General features: G+C 36.7%; 1 protein-coding gene across 1 annotated transcript in view; it reads right to left on the reverse strand.

Annotated features, from left to right (window-relative positions):
• LOC149423993 (uncharacterized) overlaps positions 1–22,437 on the reverse strand; it is a 238,977-nt gene that overhangs the window by 149,261 nt on the left and 67,279 nt on the right. The window contains exon 2 of the mRNA XM_089631109.1: positions 18,495–18,527. The gene's annotated coding sequence lies outside the window, so the exon portion shown is untranslated. The remainder of the gene's footprint in view (positions 1–18,494; positions 18,528–22,437) is intronic.

A 22,437-nucleotide genomic window follows, 5' to 3' on the forward strand; every position in this document is an offset into this window, starting at 1 on the left:
GGAAATTTAATGTGAAGAATATTACAGTTTCATAACAAATAAATGTTCTTTTAATGTAAGAACATGTGTTGCGCTAAAATGATTAGGAAGGTTACATTTGATAAATATTTGTGCCGTTCATAAAACGCTTAACCAAACATTAACACTTCCGCCAAAGTATTTTGTGTCGCAAAGGATTGCAGAAACTTATTACTTTCGCATAATTGCAGAACGAAATGAAAAACTTTTGGTCATTGAATTAATCTTGTGGATGTGTTTAACTCAGTTAGTAATCAATGTTTCCCATCTGTGCGGGTGCTTTCCATCACTGGTTTTAATTTGGCAAATGTGATCCACACAGAATCAATCATACCGCTGCACAGTGGGCTGGGGAGTATCGATTCCTAATGTCCTCTCTGCTAGCTCCCGTTACTGTTATGGCCTCGCGTAAGGAGCATACATATTGTGTGTTATTGTTGGGATTCTCCATTTCTTCTCGTATTGTGGTCGAAATAAAGAATGGCCGGGGACAGTGGGAGTGGGGACTGTGGGGACCGGTCCCGCATTACACACTCTCATACTCTCTCTCTCACGAGGCTTCCGGTCTCGGTAGACGACGGTTTTATTTGAATCCTCCTTCAATTCGCTGACACAATGATGGCCAAGCATTGTGCCGTACGCCCGAGGACATATTGCGGCGAGGAGAATAAATCAAACGTTCCTCATTGTTGCTTGGCTTTGTCAATATTCGGGATTATTCTGACCGGAAACGGAGAAGTGGACATGTATTGCAGGCGTAAAGTGATTAATGCGGCTATGATAATCTGATCACCGTTCAAACCACGCTGCATCCTCACCTGGGCAATGAATGAGGTATGATTGTAAGGGAATGGTATTGAAGCCACCTCACCTCACAAGGTAAAATTAGGTTACCAGTCGAAGTAGGTTAACACGCAAAAAGTAGCCCAAACAAAAAACCATATTAAGTGGCAGGCTAGAGTTACAATAAAGGAACGTTAATATTGTGATGAACTACTTTTCCACGACCACTCCTCTAAATATGCCTTTGTTTTCCGAGCACTTTTCGTGAAACCACCTACCCCCGCACGCAGCACTTACACCTTTACACTTTGTAAACCGCCCTGAAAAGGGTCCTATCGGCGATCAACATTAATTTTTAACGCCTTTTCGGCTTTATACAGACCGCACCAAGTAAAAAAACTCCATTTTATTCGGACAGTGCTGTTTGGTTTTTCTGATCTTTTTCTAACACTGCTAAGCGTGTTCATAAAAACCCTTGACTGTTGAATAATACTTTTATTATACCCTTAATTGGGTACGTGTATTCAAAAAACCAGCTTTTACCTTTGTTCGAGATAATTCTTAGTGAACGGGGGTCATAAAGCAGTACATCTTGATAGCGCAGTCGGATAGAATGTCGATTACTAGTGCTAAAGGTTTGATTTTATACGCTTTCCAAAGCTGTTAGAAAGCTCCAGCAATAAAGATGGAATGTTTTATGGGAGTCGTTCGTAATATAAAAATGATTGAAAAAAAGACATATCGATTATATGTTTTTGATTATTGTACCATTAAAAAAATTATTAGCTCATTAAAAAAAACTACAGCGTAGGTATTCTAAATTCTTCGAGCGAAGAATATTTGAATATTCTTTAGGGCTGTGCATTCGCTCAGAATTCCCTGATAATCCGATAAGGCTAAACTTTTTAGTATACAAATCAAATACAATGTCTGAGTACCGACAGTACATTTTGGTGGAGTGCGGAAGCGGAAGTGGCAGGTTCATTAATTAACAGGACTTGTAACGTGAACAACAAAACGCTGGCATGTATAATGTGGGTTTAAAAATTACTCGGTGTTGCATTAATGACCTCATTTGGGCATCATTTATGCATGCAGCTAAATTACATAGAAATTTGATAATGCATGCATACCAACAAATACCGCTCAATTGGGAGATTTTGCTGAAATAATTTTAAAAGAAAATTAAAAACTGTCGTTAAATATTAATATTAAGAATTATACATTATGTTACATATACGTTAGCTTCATATTATCGGAGGCATAAAGAGTTTACGATGGTCTTTTATTGACTGCGATATTTAAACAGAGGAAAAAGGTACCATAAGTTGACACAGCTGTAAAAAATAGCTTGAAGCCTTGATGCACAGATATCTGCACATGGGATTTATCCTAGGAGAGTTAATAATTCCGTGGGTTAAAAGTTCTAAGAAATGTATTTCTGTGAATCCAACTAATAAAACGTCACCATTTTATACAAGTGGATGAATCTGGGTTGTAAATTATAAGTTGGTTTATGAATTGTACCTGACTGCTGTTGAGAATTAAATTAAGCGAGATGTGTTATTAAGTAATCTCCACTTTGCCACGCCATTATCAACGGGCATCGAGCGGAATAAATTTCATATTTGGCCCCTTATAAACATAGAAGAGAAATAGGAAGAAATGGAAGGAAAGAAGATGTTCTCAATGCAATGGCGGGTGATTTATACGGAGGCGATTAAAGTCAGGCATCTCAGAACATTCCCTCGAGATTACCAATAAATATTTAAAATAGCGGAGGCCGCTTCGCATATTATTTCATTCGGCGGGACAAAAATGAAAGATTCTGCCTAGTTGGAGGAGATATACAAATAAAATCTTATGCAAGAGGCGAATCTTTAAGATAAGATTTCGAATATATAGTAGATACCTACAGTGGATGTATTAGGAATAAATACATATAAAAATGAAGGAGGCTGCCTAGTCGGAGGAGATATACAACTGAAATCTTATGCAAGAGGCGAATTTTTAAGATAGTATTTCGAATATGTAGTAGATACCTACAGTAGACGTATTCGGAATATATACATATAAAAATGAAAGAGGCTGCCTAGTTGGTAAATATATACAAATGAAATCTTATGCAAGAGGCGAATCTTTGAAATAGGATTCGAATATGTAGTACATACCTACAGTGGACTTATTCAGAACAAATGCATATAATGAAAGAGGCTGCCTAGTTGGACAATATATACAAATGAAATCTTATGCAAGAGGCGAATCTTTAAGATAGGATTCGAATATGTAGTAGATACCTACAGTGGATGTATTCGGAATAAATACATATTAAAAGTCTTAAAACCAAGTTGAAAGACGGCTCAGCTTGCAAGTCTATTATGAACTTAATTGTTTGGATTGGTAATTGATGTGAAATAATTCAGTACAGTATGTTACATAGCAATATGTTCAGTTTACGTGGGTTGAATCGCCCCATAATATCTTCCATGCTAATACAATGGTCGGGCGAGACAAACACAATCGGTTTCACCATTGTTGGCAGGGCAGATTTGTATTTATTATTCAACCAGGAAATGTGCAGAACTCCGCAAGACATGATGTTCCACTGGCTCAATCTAATCTAATAATCGGTATTAAAGAAAACTAAAGCCTTGCACATTCCGACTAGAAATAACAAGTTATAAGTTCTTAATAATCTACATATCGACGAATCCCATATTATTGTAGTTTACTCGATCTGCAAATCTGTTTACAAGAGCAAAGAATGGAGTTTACTTTTTAATTTCTCTAAATTATTTTCACGAAAAAAATCAATTAAATGGAAATCTCCTTCCTAATGCAGCAAAAACTCTTCAAGGGTGATTTTTAGTGTTATGAAAAATGACCAAAATTTTTGGGTCAAGCGTTGTCAAGTATGAATGGCCCTTTGATATAAAAAATAAATAAATGTGGGTACCTTACGGGTATTAATGTAAAAAAATGAATTAGATTTTTTTTAAAATTATTTATATTTAAAAAAAAAAATTAAAATTTGTGATTAATTTAATACATTGAAATAATTCATAAAGAAAAACAAAATGTGCGCAACAACAAAAAGTATTACACGCGTAGTTGAGCAGTTACAAAGTTGTGAATTATTATCTTCTAAGTTTTTTTAAAATGATAAACGAATAGTGCTGATTTTGAGTGTGTGATGATTTATTTTACGACTTACCGGCACCAGTCATCGATTGTTGGTTATTAACCAACCGCACGGCGAGAATAATATTCAAAACTGCATAGTTATATTATAATTTGGATTCAATTTTATTCCAAAGCGTGACACACTGTGACCAGGAGTTACAGCAGCTAGAAATTCTATGAAATTCAAATGCTATTTCTCCCGAAAGTAATCACACTCGATGGAGTCGTGAGTATACCGTTTTCAAATCATTCAATCTCATGGCGGACTATTCATTTTGGAAGTCAAATTCTAACCGAGGAGCCCCAGGCGAATTAATTTATTATTGTGACGGGACAGCCTATGGATCACGCTTGCAGTGGCGTTGTGAAAATTACCAGGACCCCAGGCAAGCTCAGCATGGCACATAAGTGATTAGTCTCATCACCTTACATAAAAGGCGTAACAGCTTGCACCAAAAGAATTTTAACAGCCACATTTACCTCGCCATATTTGGAGTAGCCAAATCTGCTCAAATGCCCCGGTCCCGAGTTGCTACGCCACTGTGCGAATTGTTATAGTACAATAACTGTGCTATGCCGTGAATTTGATTTAACCGCGGGTGATTGGTATTCTTTAGACACTCGAGAAATTCCCTGCCCACTCAAACATTGCGGTCCTTCGCCACATTCACCGTCACGACAACTAGAAGTTAGGTTAGGTAATTTACAAAGTGCCAACACGAGAAATACGAATAATCTGTGTCCATTCAACTGACCGCAATACCGCGAAAAGTTCTTCCACATCGCTTATTAGAATGTGGGAGAAGGAACAACGTCTTAAGGTACCTCTTCATAATATAGGCACACCGCTGTTAAATCCATAGTATACCCCCACTCTCTCTAAAGAGAGGTTGCAGCGGAACTCTCAGCGGCGGGACCATACCAGATATGTATTAAGAGCAACGATTTCGAGCGCTCTCAATGCGAAATTGATGTCAGGAAACGTACAAAAGACCCGGTGGTCTCCTGCAGTGATAATGCAGGTTGTAGTATTTACATTTCTAACGATATGGTGACAAGGAACTGAAGGTACTTCTTTTAAATCACTTATATAGTTTTATAACTCGTTCTATAGTGGAAGATACTTCATCTTCCGAATTCCAAAAGAAACTTTCGATTTCGATATTCGAAAAACACTTTTCTTAAAATGAATTGCATGTTTTACATGCCAAAAGAGTAAATTTTACATAGGTCTTGCGAAATTTGAAGAATTTAAATTGGCCCTCTTAGAAAAAGGCACAGATGTAAGTCAAAGACAAGAGATACAAAATTAAAATAAATATATATTCTGAAAGAACCTCATATCGTTGATGTGAGCTTCACTGCTGCCTGTAAATCTTTATAACTGAATTGTACACACTATTTATTATGTTTTAAATAATTTTATTTGTAATGTAGGGTAGGTAAAGACATATATTTTATTACTATCAAATGAAAGGCTTTTGAAACAATTCCATCAAGTTTGTTTATCCCAGCACAAGACATTTGTTTTGATAAATGATAACGAGGTCGGAAGCTTGAAATGATCAATCATTGAGGCCGATAGAAAAGATGAAGAGGCGCGGGAAATATGTTAAGATAGTGAACACACAGATAGAAGTGCTTTAGCTTGTAATGAACCATCCAGCCATGAACAGAAAGTCGATAGCCTCATGGTGCTTGTTACAGGAAGAGACTAAACATGCGTGGGACACGAATGTGGGTTCTTTGTACGATACTGTTTGACCACTTTCAAATCGGTCAGCAAATAAAAATGATGGAATCTTCAAGGCTACGACATATTATTATTTAAGGAAAGTAATGATTTTTTTGAAATATCTTAAAAACGATGGTCTTTTTCCGTTTGTGCAAGACATGGAGGTGGAAATTTCTTAGTCATGGCAATTCGAGAAAGAGACAAATTATAAGACCGCTCCGTAAGTTTGACCGCTTAGCAACGCTGCGTAAGAGCACCGCCACAGTTGTTTTCTGTAATGTTTTAGAATAAGGCTTTTTCATAATTAACTCTGATTAGGTATATCTGTACCGGTTGGTATGTAGTAGGTATATTATGTAATGTTTTAAACATGTTATCTAGTGAAAGTATGCTGTAGTCTTTTTTTTGCATATCCATTCTGATTCGGATAAAATCTAAAAAGCTTTTACCACGGTCAATATTTTACCCATCGATACTGGAGCTATTTACCGCCGTTTCTTTGTTTCTCAAACCTCCGGCCAATCTATTTTATTTTACCACTAAGGCAACATTAATTTCGAGAGCCCTTCTGATGCTTTGGGTCTTTTGTCTATAGTGGTTAAAGGTTAAACAAAGCGTTAAACAAAGAGATTCTATTTAAACACCCTAGATAAATACACCGCCCATAAAACAATAACAATATGAAAATATCATTATTTATCGAAGGTATGAAACTTATACGATGGCTTATTTAGTACTATATATTAAATTTAGTATATTAACGTGAGACTTAAGTCACCATATTTTCGTGGCTTGGCATATTTCAGAGCAATTTGCTGAAATAGGCTGAGCCATGATGCGTATGCCATGTGTTCCTACCTTATTTACCGAAGGTATGAAACTGGTAAGGGTCTCGACTAGAAAGCCGTAGTTCGCGGGTTCAAATCTGTTAAGTTCCAGAGTGGAAGCTACTCTCAGTGTCGCCCTGGTGTAAGACCACCATTCAGAATTGAAACGTTGCTTTAAATTCCAGATCTGAATAGCCAGGTACCCCCCATCTTCCTCTTCCCCATCTACTTCCACCCCCCCCCACTACCTTCAGCCTATAATTGGATAAGGGAGGGATGCAGGAGCAACTCACGAATAAGGAATAAGTTACCCCCAGCCCAGGTGTAAGCCATTGACCTGTGTTCATTTTACCAGTTACAAAGAAGAGGTGAAGAGTTTAGAGTGTGCTCGATTGTTGTCCTCCCGAATCTACAGTGTGGCATTCATCTTTAAATTTATTTCAACTATTCTCTCGTTTTAGCACTCCTGTTAGGTGACCTGCCGGGTAAGTATGTTTTCTGTATCATTTTATAATAATAAAACTAGATAGAACCTAGGAACTCATTATATATTGTACAGCGCCCTTGAGGTGATTTTCACAAAAAACCCCGATATACAAATCATCCAATTATTTTTATTATTTTCGACTTTATGTCCGGGTTAAATCTTCCCACAGGATAAAACTAAACCCTTCCACACAATTTTCCACAAATGATCATCTAGTCGATCCACATTATGCAAGTGCATTATATAAGCATAATAAATACAAAACAATACAAAAACAACACGTCAATTCACCAGAGATCAAATAGGAAAATAATTCACCGACTCCAGATATTTTCTTATCAGAGGGTTCGGCTCGGTAGAACTCCTGGACTGATAAATCCTACTGATCCCTCAATATAAATATTTTTAAAAATCTGTCATAATCCTACATGTATTTAAAATGACTGATTTTTGCATTTTTATATATAAATTCTTTGACAGATCTAATACGCCTAAATTTTGAATGAGAGAGCTAGGTATAATGCCAGTAGCCGAAATAACAAATGGTATCTATATGTTTTATGCCCATTAAATCTGAACGCACCTTAATTAAATATTCACAGTGAAAACTCACATCACACGATAACGACAATACCAGTTCAAAAAATATTACATTACTTATGAATAATGCATATTTTACAACAACAATCGCTAATAAGACCGTTAAATTTGATAGACTTGTATCTCTACTAAACTCTATAATTATAGAGTAATTCACCCGGCAATAACTGTCTGATGTTAATACTAAGTTAGAAAAAACATCACTAGTTGTAAAAACGTGTTTATATTTATTAGAAATATATATAAGCGTAGGTATAAGAATCTTAATGTTTCGATATTGATTGATACCTTGGGTAAATATTCAGAAAATGATCTGGTCATAAAATATTACAAATTAATGACATTTTGATTTATTAAAGACCTGTGACGGTGATGTTTCTCATGAAAAAGGCGAACTTGTTAAAAATATTGCATAAAAATCCTATGTTGTGTTATGAGTTACTTCAAATTAGACAGAAGAATTTTTTTTTAATATCGATAACCAAATTATAGAAAGGTGATTTTTGGCATGATCAGGTTTGGGATCTTCAATTATCCGGATGTCTGCTCAAATCAACGTGTCATTGCACCAAACTACGTTCATTTGAAAAAAAAGGTATCCTCATGCAGCCGCTATATTTTCAAAATCTTTAACGTAAATAAATATTTAAGGTAAAAACAAGCTTTAATTTAGTTAATTCCAATTAGCGGTGTGTCTCACATGGCAAGGGTAAAGATATGTAAATAAATGGCAATCCTACATCATTTAAGTGGTTTCCATCGCAAACAATAAAAATAACGTTTCTGTTTTCAGTAGTGACTGGGGTAAAAGTGGCGCCTTTGCAAACAAAAAGGTAGTGTGCAAAAAATATATGTTTTCTTGTAAGCTGTTACGGCCCCGTATTGCTGACGTCAGCGCGGGTGGAAGTCGAATTCCGGCGGGATTCGCAAAAAATGTTCAGTCCAGACAAAACTATTACAGCTTACTACGAATTGTATTTTATATAACGTAACTGCCATTTGTTTCGATGCCCGAGGAGATATCAGCAATATAAACTATGATTAGGAATATACGTACGACAGAAAAATCTGTAAAAAAATTACCAGTCCCATGAAATCGTATTTCGGTTCAATTCGTTTAGTTCTGTGTGGGATAGACTGGACGGCGACCCTTTATTTAATATCGTCATAAGTAATAACTAATAATGATGTTTGAAAACATCGGCGACTTTATCGACTTTCCCAGGAATGTACAATCTCTTTTACAGAAAATGAAATACTTGGCGTTCACTTTTCACACAAGTATTAACGTTTTTGAAAGCTCGAAATGGTAGGCCTTAGCTGAAAGTATAATAAAAGTGTTTAGTATCAGCCAACATGCGTTTATGTACAAAGCATAAATATTAAATCGTGACAGTCAGAGTAAACACTAACATGTCAATAAAATACAGATCATGTAAGCCAAACACAGGGCGAATAAAACATCGTAGCAACTTACCATTCCAATGTGTATGTTCGATATTAAAGTGAGATTATACAATACTGTTAATGTCTCGCGGTGATTTATAACTCCGGAAGACCAATTTAATGGCGAGAGTCACTAGAGATAAGCATCTGAATTCGGAAGAAAAACATACATAAACCCAAAGAGTTAATAATATTCTGGACATACACGTGTTGTTTAACGGTTTTCTCTATGGTCAAGTGGATTGAATATCTTTCAACTTGATGGACAACTCTACTCCTTTAAGAAAAACATACATAAACCCAAATAGTTAATAATATTCTGGACATACACGTGTTGTTTAACGGTCTTCTCTATGGTCAAGTGGCTTGAATATCTTTCAACTTGATGGACAACTCTACTCCTTTAAGAAGAAGGTAACTTCCTTTCACTTATTTTATTCATATAAAAAGTAGAAATATCTTACCGGAAAATCACTAAGATCAGAGCAAAATCCACGACATGCCCCTGGGAGTTTCATAGTCATGCGTCGTTTTACAGCTTATATAAAATCCTGGATGATATTTTAATATTGAAAAAGGCAGATCACATAATATGAATATTAAATAAGTTTCCTAAAATAATACATTTCTTCCGCGTAGGTGACATTATTGTTATTGAAGATATCTTTACTTTTGAACGAATGAAAACGGAGTCGTTATGATAACAATCTGAACATGTTTGTGGAAAAACTAAGATTGGAATACACTGGAGCATATAACTTATTTGCAAAAACAGTAATTCTCCTTACATTATAAACGATTAATTTGTTTACATTAGTGGGCAGGTACTTATCGAATAATTGCAGGAAATACGTTAAGTAAGTAGTTACAAGATCGAGATCTTGGAACTTTTATCCGTACACAAAATAATCTTTAGAACTGGTATATTTATAAATACATTCGCGATATCTCGGTTAGTTTAAGGTGTTCATCGCTGCTAAAGCCAACTATTATTCTCGAAAAGGGCATTCATTCCAGTTCCTACCTGAAGGTGTTGTGGAGCAAATAGAATATAAACAAGATCATTGTAAAGCTATCTGGATCATTTATCCAAATTAATTCCTTTTTTATTGCCGTTAAAAATATAGTGATCTTAAAATCTTGCACCCAATTTCTCAACCGGCATTTTTGGATAATTGGAACCTAGCGACCGTAAAATTTGTGTGAAAATATTACACGCTTTTGAAACCCACATACTAGAATGTACAACGAAGGTATCCACAGCCAACGAAAATATTATTATGTGTAAGAAAATTTTTAAACGTTTTACTAATTTACCTTCGTTTTGATACACCTTTGACCTGACGCCCTTTGACTTACGATTGAAAATAAACTCGTAATTTAAAATCGGTTCATATTTTCAACAACGTTTTCAAAGGCATTTGATAGAATGATAAAGCGAAATCAAAATGCAATTGATAATTGAGTGTAGCTATCATTGGATTATATCAAAGCTGAAATGTAAATGAATAATAGTGGCAGTAATACTCAACTGTACAAGAGATATAATATTTAATGATGGATGTTAATTATAATTTAGACAAGTCAAACAAATAACGGGATATAATATAGTATATTAAGTGTAAAATTGATTGATTGAATACCTACTGATTTGTTCCATGTCTCGAGACTTGTATGTATATTGTGTATTATTTATTGTTCTTGAATCAACAGCGTGAAATAATAGGGTAAGGATTCGGCAATTTGGTATGCCTGGAGGTCTCCGTGTATCTATTGGAGAACTTCAAGTATTGGGTTGGAGAGTAACACGTACAAACGTGCTGTGTTTGCGAATGGGATATCATACCTGGATCAAATATGATGGAATACCTGTAACCTGGAATACGGAGTGGCTGAATTTCGTTTTTTTTACTATTGCCAACATAAATATTTGCTATAAAAGCGGACGAACAGATAGCAAAAAAGTTTGAAATTTTCAATGAAACCTCACAACGAGATAAACGTGGAGGTTTATGGAGCATTCAGTTTCACATTGAACGCAGTAAAAATATGATTTATATTATTAAGAATATTCATATTATACTCCGAGAGAACAAAGCTCATTAAATTAAAGAGTGATTTTGAATAAGGTTATCCGCTTTTCTCACAAGTACATTAATACTTCTTGGTAATGTAAAATGCAGTTAAAATCAAGTATAATTAATTCAACGGGTTCGGCTCACCTGTGCACGACTATGGTAATCTCAGGCATCGGTATATTGTTCCGCAATACCCTTTCTTTAATGTCACAGTTACTATATTCGTACATTTTATTTATCATGATTCCAGTATACCTAAAACGTCGAAAGAAGTGCATATGGGTTTCGTTGGTGGCAATATCGTAAGTAACAGGATATCATTTTTTTACAACTACCGCTACCGGTGTTTAGAAGCTGTATCCGCTCCAGGAAACACAATCAAGTCATTTTAATAAGAAACTCAAAGGGCTCGAGATAAAAAAATATTACTCCTCGTCTTAATGATGTAATCTGTGAGATACATAATCTGTTAAAACTTGTGCGGAACGTGTTTATATTCATTGCTTAAAATTAATATGCGCAGTTTTATTTGAATACCGTGTCCGACGAATGGCATCTGGACAATAGAGTTGAATGAACCAATCCCGAGACTTTCGGAAGAGTGAACTAATTATACTATACGCTTACAAGAGTGCAGTTCCAGGGTATTGAATAAACAGTACCTTCGATGTCTCCCGAAGCGTGAACTTAACAGGTTTACACTCCATTGTGCCTCGTGCTGGTGGTCCAAAAAATAAACTTTCACAACATCAACAAAGACGATCCGAATTACGAAAAGCATTGCCAATGATAAAAGGTTGTAAATATGCCGTCTCTTTTCATCGGTTAGAATGACAACATCGGCGCATTTATCAAAGACTTGCTCATAAAACAGACTCGTGGATAAATTAGGTTGAGTTACTTTACTGCACGCTGGCCTTAACATAATGTGATTGTTTAAAAAAGGTAGATACGGTGACTTGGCGAGCCTTTTTCAACACATTAGCGTTCGAATAAACAAAATGAGAAATACTTTTGATTAATTTGACGTCGTGGATCAACGGGATTTCAATGCTAATATGACATTCATCTCACAAAGCGAATGTAAATATGAGAAGAAGTTTTATAAATAAAGTATTAACTCCGCACTGTGGATAACAATAACACCCACGCGGTCAATAAGACGAATGGCTGATAATCTTAATATTACTGACGACCCGTCTTTACGCAGACAGCAGAATGCTCGGCAAATGTGTTGTGCAAGGTTTGTATTATTCCAACCTTCACGCGGCCTGTTGCAGCGATTCAACGTGCTGGCAATTATTGCCGAATCATCAAAATGTTAAATCCACTTGTATTTTAATTACACATTTAATTTAGGCGATTCAAAGTTCAAAGGATTAAAACATCAATTATGAAAGTAATTCATCAAGGTATCAAACAAATAGGTAAGTAACTTTATGACTGCTTAAACGAGATCATAATCCATTATTTTTACTTATTAAAAACGCAACATAAGTTTATTAAAATTAATCAATATTCATTATAAAATTATACGCCTTAAACAATCGCACGATTTAAGAACGTTATTGTCGCAAAAGGTGTAGCCAATTGGTTTGGTGTGATTTTGAAATGCGTAGAAAATTTGATAATTATTATTGTTTTAATGTATTATACTTACTACTTTCTCTCAGTACCTATCATTCTGGTGTGAGACCACAATTAAGAATTATTAGTAAAAACATACTACAAAAAGGATCATAAAAATTTATAACAACAATGAAGCATGACTGTACTTGCCGAAAAATATGTGGTGTGGAAAAAAGCTAACAAAGTATTCGCATTAAAAAGCGTGGATGGAAAGGTGATTTTTTTTTCCATTTGCGGCAAAATGTTTTGAGTTTAGTTTGTTTCAGGCTCTCGAAATCTGATGTTTCAAAGTACGCCATTTGGTACATTACGCATAAAGTGCATTTCCCAGTATGTTAGCGGTGGCTTTTAGTGGGAATTGTGCCCCCCTTATAGTGCATTAGCGTGCGGAAAGGTATGGAGGAGAAAACTCCTAAATAGCCATAGAAAACGGAAAAACCCGACCACCAAACCAAAAGTGACTGAACATTCCTTACAAACTTTGGTTAAAATATAAATATTATTTGACCAAGTTCCTTGTGCAAGGAATATTTAACGCATTCGAGATAGAGTTTAAGGTAAAATGTGAAAGTTTATTAGTATCAAATAGAACAAAACATGATGCGTTCACGCCTGGGAGATTAACGGCTCTACAAAATGTAGGGGAAATTTTAAAATTGTGAATATTAATAATTTTAAGGTATAATTTTACACTAAAACACTGAAACCACTTTATTTGTGGGTAGTTTGGGTAGGTAGTTTGCAAATAAAATATTTATTTATAAAAATTACCCGATACCTAATGTTGCGTTTTCTAAAAGAGTGGCATTAAAAACCACGCAGGCAATTCTTTAGTTGTTATTTTAATTTTGCCCATGTGTGGCCTACTGGACGAAAGTGTGTGTTTATTGTGTGGCTGTGGACTATATGAATTAATTTATTATATTGGCAGGCATTTTGGCGGAATTTAACTATTTACCGGTGACAATGAATCGCGGGCGGCCGCACGCAATGTAAAGTCTAGCACGTTACGACCCAACTGTCGACGTTTCCGCGCACTGTGCAGTCCTGTGTCCCGTGCCCGAGCACCACTCGCGATGTCCCGCCCGTTGCATATTTCATCACGGTTGCAGAGTTCCGAGTTTGAATTTTTCAAAATGTGGCGGCAAATTGCGGATCCATATTTAAATGAAAGGATAAGCCGTGTCAGATTTTAGCCGCCCGCCAGAAGGTACGGGAGTTAATATATTTCCTTAAATATTTCATTATTCACGCCCGCTATCGAAAGCAGATGTGTATGCTTAGTTCAGTTGCGTTTGGACGTAAAATTTCAAATAAAATCTATGCTACTCCAACAAAATTAATTATTCATGAGTCCAGAGAGATTGCTTATATTATTTTTCGTTGAGATAAATAGAGGGTTTAAAAATGACATTGATGACGAAAAATTGTCTTTACATCTGAGGTATGCGTTACTTGGTACAGAAAAAAAACTATATACCTAAATAACTACGAGTAGACTGGTTTGGAAACTAATACGTGCCTCTATCATCGATCAAATCAACTGAATCAAACGAACTGAATAGAGGTGTCAGATAAAACAATTTGTGATAACATACGTTTTATAAAAATGTATACATAGCAGTTCTATTTTGTAATAATCATTATCCAGATATCCATGAATTGAAAAGGTTTTTGTGGGATGCTGGAAAATTACTTTGTCGGGTTTTGCACTATGACACCACGCGTTACATCGGAATAGGCATCTGGTTCATTCTGTCGTGAAAAAAGTTCTGTCCCGCAATCTGTCCATCTGATTCGCCGCCCAGATCCGATGCGATGCGATGCCAGGGTCGCATCACATCAGAATAGGCGTGGACTGAGCCCTCTGCTTTCTGCTCTAGGTAGCCGGGAATCAGGTTGCTTGGCCGTTTGGTATGTTACTAGTTTGTATGTTTGGCCACACCGCACAGCCCCGTTCCCTGCGCTGTCACCCGATACACGCTCAGGCCGGATCAACCGTGAAATTAAAAACAAAACCGAAATGCAAAAAACACCCAGCTCTGCAATGGAAAAATCAAACTATAAACTGCGCACACTTGTTTGTGTAGTTTGCGAGCACCGATAAAATCCATGGGCGGTTTTCAATTTGCTGTGAAATTAGGTACACTTCGGCCCACAAGTGAAGCCAACTTCACACTTGACGACTACTGTTAGGTCTGATAAAATACTTAAATATATGCATTGGAGCTTTTTAAAGCGAACAATGAATCATTTGGTAGTTTTGTGGTTCCTAATCAAACACGGCCGTCATATTAATTCAATATTATGTTGGGAGCGAATAATAACATAATACCATAGTCAGCTATCTAGCGATTGGTATAACTGCTTCCGATAATATGGTGAATACTATCGGGACCTGTAACCCTAAGTGGATCCGGAAACCGATTATTCCACGTCAGCGAATTCTCTGTGGTTACTTCGCTTTGGCAGTGTTTCTGGGAGGTAACAATGATGTTTCAGGAACAAGGATGCTCTCATATTGTGAACATTTATTGTAATTATTATGTTCGTGACACAGAAACACGTATGACACAAAATTAATCTAATCATAGGAATTGTTCAGGAATGAAACAGAGGTAAATTAGTAGTATCTTGTAGATGCTAGTATTCAAATAAAATTAATTTACACAATTTTGTAGAATAATGTGATATTATGTTTTAAAAGCCGAATTTTAATATAAGTTATGTCGATTTCACGGATAATCGGGTGATTAATCACTTTGAAAGTTAAACAAAAGATTAATGTGCGAGGCAGAAAACTGACTCCACTACGGATAATCAATTGTTAATTAATGGATCGGCGTGTTCCCCTAAGAAGACAAGTCGCTTTGAATGTAAAGCCTGGAGGATTACTTTTGGCCTGCTCGTTGATTTGTCACCATTGTATACATCTCCCAGTGAAGTAAAATACCGAGCACAAAAGGGAATTTGTATGGGAATGCCTCAAGGTTCTTGTCATGGTCCCATCCGGGGTAGACTCAGGATTTGTGAATAAGGCATAGAATTTACGTAATTGAGGTTAAAACGGCTCGAGTTGGGGAGGATTGCCAAATCTATCTTTAATTTATAAATAACTAGTGGACCCCGCAATGCGTCTATATATCTAATTGCTAATATCTTTATTATCTACTGCCTATGATACGATGGGCATCTCCAACTTCGTACTCCATTCACTACTGTATTCCACAATGTTACTGTTACAAAACTACATTACATCGACATTAATTCGACTTCGCGTCTCATTCCGGTGCCCAGATATTACGTATTCCTCGTAAGTACTCAACGGGCATCCCCGACTTCTCCTAATATATAAACACTCCTGTCACTAATAAGAACAAATTTAGAAATTTTCAGCGATATCGTTGTACTACTTGTCGAATTCTGCGAGCGCAAACTTACGCAAGCCCAATTTTTATACATAATATATCAATTAAATGTTTAGTGAGTATTTTAAGTGGTGAACTTTAAAACATAGAATATTCACTAGAACACGAAACTTTTACTTTTCACGATATTATCTTAAAGAATATCCCTTTTTAGTTAATGTAGCTAATTTACATAGCTATTTTCCCCGCGGAGTCGACTGTTATAGATCGAATACGAAACCGTTTGATACACTAATGCGTTGATACATTACGAATGCCAGCCCCCTCCTGGGACAGATAACGTTTTCTCCGGAAAACTTGTTCAGGATTAAAGTTTTCCAAACTCATGGAACGAGAGAAGAAGAAAGAAGCGAGTAGCTTTAGGCTCCCCTTCTAACTGTACGTTCAAAACCACAAATCTATTTACTAAACCAAACGTTTTTATTTCATTTCAATTCCAGAGTCCGAAATTCTCCGATAAAATAAAACTGATTATGCGTCCTTCATCCGATTTTACATCATTTGGGATTGAGATGAAAATATATCTTTGAATATAAACACAAAATCAAATATTATAATGAAATTTCTTTGTTTGAACATTTAAATGTCCTTTCTTTGGTTTGGTGTAATTTTTGGGCACACTTTTTACTTTATTTGTTTTGCGCCCAACTCGGTAACACCCAGCCATGCCGAAACTCTGAAAAAGGGTTACGTTTCAGGTATTTTACATTGACTTAAATGTTTGTAAATAGCTTGCAGGGCATGTTCCTGTAGCGCGGATTCAACGCTAGAGGATTGGGAATACTTTCTCTCCCACATCTCTAATATTCTAGATGCAATTGTTCATAATATTAAATCATAAATAATGAGAAAAATAACATTTATTTTAAGACATCTCTCACGTCACCTCACTCTGAAAACATATAAATCTTTTAAATTCAATTTAAAATACTAAGTGAAAACTTGGCCGGTTTGTAACCAGGCCGACGGTCGTCCGATTATTTGACCGGCTGTTTTTCAATAGATGTTTATTCGTGGGCTAACAATTTATCACTATTAGACTTTTGAGGGAATCTGCCCTAACGCCTCACGTGCCCGCCAGTGGCGCGAGTACAAAGATGGCGACGATCGACCATGGGACGTGTCGCTCTTCTTTTATCATGGGGAAATTCAGCGACGGCCCATGAAAGACGATCGCCGGGTCGTGACGCCAATGAATGGGGCACCAAGAATGGGATTCCAAAATGCTAACAGAGAATGTGGATGGAAAAGGTCGCAGGTAAAATGGTGCCGTAAAGGTAGCCTCCATTGGGCGGGAAATGCTGTTGATTATGTCAATGGAAAATGAGTGGGTCAGAAACGTGACAATCAAACAGAAATAATAACAAATCAAAGTTATTGGCTTTCAATGAAATACGGTCAAGAAATTCAAAGGCTAAAATTTTAATAAAAAACTTTATCCGGTTTTTATTTGAAATTTTCTTCTAAATTGACGAAAATCATGCATTTATCAACCGTGCGAATCGGGTCGAATTGCCTTTTCAGGAGAGAGCTTTAGCAGGAATTGAAAGGGCGCCCTGAGCGGAGTAGAGGTGTAGCTTGCTGGTGCCGCGCCGCGCCCCGCATATTCACGGGACTAGGTACTAGTACTGGGGAGAAGCCGAGAGATACGGCGGCGTCGTGACGCTATTAAGCTAGTCATAGGCTTCGAGCACGTACCTCCGTAGATATTTAGGAGCTTTGAGAAAAGATGTGCCTTTTTCTCTCCTCAGTCGAATACACATTTTTATTTTATTTTTTACCTTGTGCTGAACCCCTAATAATACGAAATGAGAGTGAAAATTCTGAATGAATGGGCAAATTTTTTTTATTGAGTTAGCAATATTGACAGAGAAGTATTGGCGGGAACGTGAGACTGTATTTTCGTCGGGTTTGATAACGAAATAAATTGTATCTACATCTTACAATTTATTACAGGATTCAAAAGAAAATGCTTTCAGGACACACTACACGCAGTGTATCAGTGAAGGAGTATTTACATAAAGGCAAGAAAATCCACTAACTAACTAACCATCACGCCATTTCTCCGCAGGGGTAGGCGGAGATGACGGATGCTATGTCTTCCTCGGGCGATCCTGACTTCTTCTACTATGTATAATACTACCAAGTGTATAATATTATTTGTATGCAATTACGAAGAAATATTTTCTGATGTCATCTTTGCTTTGGTAACAGACGATGATGCAGCACAGGTTAAAAAGTAAAAGTGAGATCACCAAATAGAACAGGTTTGAGACTTACCTATGATGAACTAAACGTGATTCACCGCATTACCTGGAAAAATAAAAAATACTGAATTAGTAAATATGTATATGTAAATAAACAAAACGCCGGTTTCACCCAAAGTTACGAAAAGCCAATAGCCCACATCGTTGCGACATTCGGTAAACATATCCAAGTCCTTAACGACACTCAACAGAAAGGATTACGAGAGCCAAAACGACGTGAACGACAATAAAAGAGTAAACAAATAATCTTGATGCGAAATTAGGAGGCAGAAAAAAATAGAATTTCGGGGATATAATTCAATGTGAATGGAAGAGATAGAAATAATGAATAAATATAAATATATATAGATATTATATCAAGCCAAACTAACTAACTAACTAACCATCACGCCGTTTCCCCGCAGGGGTAGGCAGAGAGGACGGACCGCCAAACAACTCGGTCTTGGCACACACTCCTTGCCTCATTCACATTCATACATCGTCTCATACATACTCTTCTATTATTCTGACTCTTGACATGGCCCGACTCGAGTATCTGATTCACTTGATCGTGCCATGTCTTCCTCGGGCGTCCCCGACTTCTGCTACCATTCACATTTGCATCATATATCCTCCTTACACTCCTATCTTCGCTCATTCGCTCTACATGCCCAAACCATCTAAGCGTCCCTTTCTTAATCTTACTCATTACGCTTACATCAGCCTTGCACTCTTTGCGGATCTCCACATTCCTCACACGATCAAACATGGTTTTACCACACATACGCCTCAGGGATCTCATTTCAACAGCATTTAATCTACTTTCATCCTTTCTTTGCCAGTTCCATGCCTCACTTCCATACATCAAGGTAGGTACCAGCACTCCGTTGTGGACTGCTAACTTCGCTTCTTTGGACAATTTTTTGTTAGCGCCTACGGCGTTTAGTCCTCCATTAACGGAATTACCTGCATTTACCCTTCTTTCGATATCTCTGTCAGCCTTCCCATCTCTCGTAAACATACTTCCTAAATACACAAACTCATCCACCTGCTCCAAGTATTCCCCATTCACAATTATATTGCACACTGTTTTCGTACTCTCTCTTTCAAACACCATTACTTTAGACTTACTTACATTCATTATATCAAGCCGTAGCTTACAATAATTATTTGCTGATTCGATATAACTTGATTTGTTTTACGGTCGAAGGCTTTCACGGAACACACTTTGAAAATAAATTAGCCAAGAACCAAAAATAAAGAAGCGAAACAATTTCAATTTGTAGCCAGATAAAGAAACATTATTTCTTAACCAGATTCACACAGTTCGTAATGAATTATAAAGAATTACAGAGAAAACTTTAAAATTAACTTGATATTACAAAACTGCCGCAGTAAATCATATTAATGGCTTGATTATAAAGAAAAATACACGAAAGCCCTAGTAGAGATATAAAATACAATACAATACAAGTAGACGAAACTTTCGAAAGACGTTCCCTCGCACTCTCTTCCTCGAGTCTAGAGGAGGAGCGAGTTCATAAAACGCTATCATCTATTAGGGCTAAAATTAATTAATCAAGTTTAATTTTACGACGGAGAATAAACGATGTACTCCGCTGTGGATTATGAAGCCTAACGGGTCGTCTGAACCCGTTTATTAATTAAACAAAACGGATAGTAAGTAGTAAGCCAAGACTCGGCCTGAAAATCACAATGGAAAAGACATTAAGAATGCGTTTCAGTGAGCTTTACAAATTATCGTTCTCCGAGGAACCAACGTAGAAAAGGCATTGCATGATTAAAAGATACAAAGAGGTTCATTAGTTATACCGGCATAAGACGTTGAGTGACATGCACGGAACTACATATTAAATTGAGGGGGAGAGGAGTTTAAGGGGTTCAAACCTTAAATAGGGGGAAATACAATAATATTATATCTCTTTTAGCAATGTGATGTAAATAATAAGTTGCGGTGAGTAGTAGGTCCCAAAAGCCTCTCTAAAATGTTCCCAACCCCCAGTGGGATCCACTCTCCTTGTGACCTACCTGCTATACCTACGCCACTGATTTTATTGATAAAGCCTTATAATATTTACATAGCATAATTACATGAATTTCACCCGGAGAGGTGAGGTACAGCTCATGTAAAGCCGTCTAGAGCTTGTTTACTATCCGAAATAAAAAGTTGCCTTTGTGTACATGGGTAATGGGTATGCATCTCATAGCGTCAGAAAGCGTCGTGATAACCTAGAGGCAGTAAGTCTACTGCCAATGTATATTAATTATGTTGGATAGTTGGATACTTAGCTAAGTGAATAAATCAGTGTAAGGACACTCGATGAGATGACCTTCTGACCTTAGCCTCGCTGTGCCTCAGTACTCAGTACCGTCTCTTATAGTCAGCCAGCCGTTAGCGTTAGAGGTCCCGGCGCGGCGGGCAATGTTCACCTGACTTGTGAATCGGAGGCTACCCATTTGCGAAGGCGCAGGCAGCCCGACATAACTCCCCCGCCAATTACCTTCTGACCTTAGCGTCGCTATAAATAATAAATATTGGACAATTTTTATAGCGCCGCTTTTGTGAGTTATCACCTCAGGGGCGCTTTACAGTTGATGCAGGTATTAAAACAATATAAATATTACCAAAATAAAGTGAAGTTAAGTTAAGTAAAATGAAGAACAGGAACAGGTGACATGAAGATAGAAGATAGAGACTCTGCAGCAAGAATCCTAGGTGGTGAAGAAACCGGACCAGCTGCTGCAGCGAGAGAGTCCACCAACAGTACCAACACGAGGTTCGTCATCCATTCAGCTATGTGTGCCTCAGTACTCAGTACCGTCTCTTATAGTCGTCAGCCAGCCGTTAGGGTTAGAGGTCCCGGCGCGGCGGGCAATATTCACCCAACTTGTGAATCGGAGGCTGCCCATTTACGAAGGAGCAGGCAGTCCGTCATAACTCCCCTGCCAATTAGGGGATGTGCATAAATAAACCACTACATTATCCTTTACTCGGTCACGATCAAAACTACGGGAAAGTTTAACTTTTTACTGAATACTGTGAAAAAGGCTAAGACTTATATTTTGGGAAGCGATAATTGAGTTTATTTTTTTAATTTAATGCAAATATTATTGCCATCCTGATATTGTGAAAGCCGGGAGTTTTTTACTTCCATTATGAATATTGGGTGGCTGTTGTTTTTATTAAATTAACTAGCGCAGACCGGTGGAAAATATAGATGTATATTTTTTTTATTTGAGTATATTTAGGAAACGTACATTTAGCTATGCATGTGAATTAATTTTGCATTTAAGATGTTGAGTTTAAAATAAACCAATTAAGTTCCATTTACAATCTTTTTTATGGTTACAAGTTAGGAAGAAAGTAGATACTTAAAGCTATAAGTGAAAGAAAAAAATTATGAAAAGGATAGACGAACAATAAAAAAAGAATTGTTTTTGTTTAAGTACATTGTAATGTTTATTTGATTTTTTAAATTTTAAGGGTATAGCGGGTTCAATCCCCGTAAGCGGCATGTATTTTCTCTCGGAAGTTTTTTTTAATTTATATAGGTGTTTCATGCTAATAATTATAACTTAGTGTCTTTTCACAAGCAGCAGGGTTTTAAATTGTCTGATTTATCGCCATCCGGGCGACTACTCTAACCACTGAATCAATCGAGAAAATACAAATACAAATGTGCTCGTTAAATACATATTGCTTGCATATAATATTATCAGGTTATTAGATGTTTTTAGTTTAGTAATTGTTCGGATTTTTAAAAGTGATAAAATGACGATAAATAAATAATAACGACACATTAAAACAAACCAATAAAACAGTGCCACAATAATTCGGCAACTGAACGAAACGAGGCGCCATTGGTGACAACTGGCAAACACCCTCTACAAAGTAACGATTGTGCCAGTTATAATTAATGTCAACGGCGCGGCGTCCTAAAATACAAAGGTGGAAG

The sequence above is a fragment of the Hesperophylax consimilis genome, chromosome 4 (genome assembly GCF_061612785.1).
Source record: "Hesperophylax consimilis isolate HC1 chromosome 4, BYU_Hcon_1.0, whole genome shotgun sequence".
NCBI lineage: Eukaryota > Metazoa > Arthropoda > Insecta > Trichoptera > Limnephilidae > Hesperophylax > Hesperophylax consimilis.